This window comes from Engraulis encrasicolus, chromosome 24, assembly GCF_034702125.1.
Source record: "Engraulis encrasicolus isolate BLACKSEA-1 chromosome 24, IST_EnEncr_1.0, whole genome shotgun sequence".
NCBI lineage: Eukaryota > Metazoa > Chordata > Actinopteri > Clupeiformes > Engraulidae > Engraulis > Engraulis encrasicolus.
In genome coordinates, this window is record NC_085880.1 from 30,517,766 (window position 1) to 30,520,265 (window position 2,500).

Consider the following 2,500-nt stretch of genomic DNA (forward strand, 5'->3'; position numbering starts at 1 on the left):
TGAGGTAGGTTTTAGCCTGCCCTTCGTTGTTCACCTACACAACAAACACACAACGCCGTAAGGTTAAATTAAGACATTCAGCGCTACGTGTTCAGGTAGAGAGGACGTGCCGGCGAGAGGAGAGGAGGGAAGAAGAGACGGCGAGTGTGCAAGCATGTGTCAAAATGAGGGCGAACAAGCTATGCCGCAGACATACCAAACTTATGAGGCTCTCTCTTTGCAGAATAATGCCCACGCCAAGCCTTTTAAGTACCTGTCAGGCAGTCTATAAAGCTATTAACCAGGAGATAGCGTTATATATATATTATATCATAAATGCTTTCGATGTCTAATCCTCGATCACTGACTGAACAAGGGCAGACTTGAATCGGCAACCGTGAAGAAGAACATTTCACAATTTCGATTAGCATCTGCAAACTTTGACAATAATTTGGGCTATTATTTAGAGACAGGGAGTCTTGGAAAGTGACTTTTACGCACAATGCATGCATGCATTCGAACTTTCAGTGCACTGTGGAAAATCTTGACTTTGTTTTATGCGTTGGGGGAAAAAAATAATAAGATTTACATAGTCCGAGCAACCAGGCTGACATCTTTGAAAGGGTGGACATTTGCGCACACAAATGTTACTATTTAGTGTCTTGTTTCAGAACGACAGTTTCACAACTTAGCAAATCAGTGCAAAGACCTTGATCAGGCGTTCGACAGGGGTTCGATTTCAGATTTACCTGTAAGTACTACGCTACTTGTATTGAGTTTCTGGGTCGTCCGGGCCACCTCGCACTTGATATATGCCGGCGCAGCCGCCCTTCTAACCCGGGCACCCAGGTAAGCAGAGCGGCGTGAGCTGAATGAACAGCTCGGCGCCCATAACACCTTTACGCTACTGGAAGTTCTGGAAGGCGCTATGTAAGTACATTCACTATTTCCCTTATACTAGGCCTATTGCACAATTAGACAATATTTCCCAGAAGAAAATGCATTGCCAAATGCATTGGCTTATACTACTATACTATTTTAAAATATGCTAACTTTAGTGTGCCCAGTTATGTTTATAGGACAATCAAACGGAGGAAAGATATGCACTGCAGTACCATAATTATCAGAGCAGCTACAGTGAAGGCTTCTTTCTCTCTTTGCTCTAACAACTGGTTTCTATGTGTACACCTGTGCCACCAGTAAATCTCAGAAGCTGATTGCCGTTCCATTGAAATTGAAATCAGTTTGCCTAAATGACAATGGCGGCACAGCGAGAAGCGTCTTAAGATTTATGGTTTGATGTGTTGCTATTGAGAAACAAGGCGGCGGTCTCGGGCGACTGGCCCCTGATCAGCATCGCAGAGCGTTGGGAACTGAATAACTATTGCACTAATTACCGAAATCACAATCATTAACAAGTACACATCGATAATGAGCCAGCCATATACTGACCGAAATAGCTGCAATTCCAAGAGCACAGCACAACAGGCTAATGTAGATAGGCTACCATAAATGAGTTTCGTTTGTTTATTTTAAGTGTCTGACTTAAACTCTAGCCTACCTTTCATTTCAGCACTTAAGCCTAAAACACAATTTTGCTGCAGAAAACACGTAAGCATTCAATCTATTTTATTAAATAGGCCTAGGCCTGTGGATTAGAAGAGACTTTTGGTAACTTAACTATTTCAGTTTAGGCTACTCTGTAAAACCTTGCAGGCCGTGGAAATTCGCCGTTTACTATTACACCTAAGGTAAGAGGCCCACATTGTGCTTTAGGAAAAGCAGACAGGCTTATTAAGTAGACTGCATAACACACATCTGGCATTTGGGTTTAGTACTCTGAATAATAAGGAAAGCTTTGAACAGTTGACAAAACTGTGGAAAAGTAAACTTGTGTGTAATGCCGAGATTTTTCGCATAGGTTTGGCAAGTCACTTGATGCTCATATACGTGTCAAGCAGGCGCTTAATAAGTTTATGATGTTGTGAAAAGAACACAAACTGAACAAGACAACTTTTAAATTATGTGTGTCAAACACATTTCATCCTATTTGTTTTACAAACTGCAGAAAAATACCTACCTCGGCCAGTCGAACACTTTGGGGACGCGATCCACATGCACCGAGGATCCAGGCGAGTGCATTGGCCGGACCGCAGAAAGAATGTGTAGTCCCGACGGGGCGACGTCTCCCCAACTGCTACAAAAATGCCAAGCAACGAATTCTTTACTCCCGAAAAAAATATGCAGCGCTATACGCTTCAAATCACAAAAGATCAAGGCAGGAATTCCGCAAGAATCTCATGATCACTGTGAATCCTGGAATGTTTAGTAAATCCCGGAGAGAAAAACATACATCCGCGGAACTTTCTCTTCTCCTCAGCAATCCCCAAAAGGTGCCAAATTCCCAAGTTCTGTAAGCTTCATCTAAAACGAGAAGATACACAGCCTCAGTCCGACGAATGTCTTGCGTAAAAACGAGCGATAAGAAGTCCTCCCAAACAAACCCCACAATCCGTAAACT

General features: G+C 42.8%; 1 protein-coding gene across 5 annotated transcripts in view; it reads right to left on the reverse strand.

The window, feature by feature from the left end:
* Window positions 1-2,500, reverse strand: part of fgfr2 (fibroblast growth factor receptor 2) — a 91,614-nt gene that overhangs the window by 88,805 nt on the left and 309 nt on the right. For all 5 annotated transcript variants that reach the window (XM_063191003.1, XM_063191004.1, XM_063191007.1 and 2 more), the window contains exon 1: window positions 2,060-2,500. This exon is cut by the window's right edge. The gene's annotated coding sequence lies outside the window, so the exon portion shown is untranslated. The remainder of the gene's footprint in view (window positions 1-2,059) is intronic.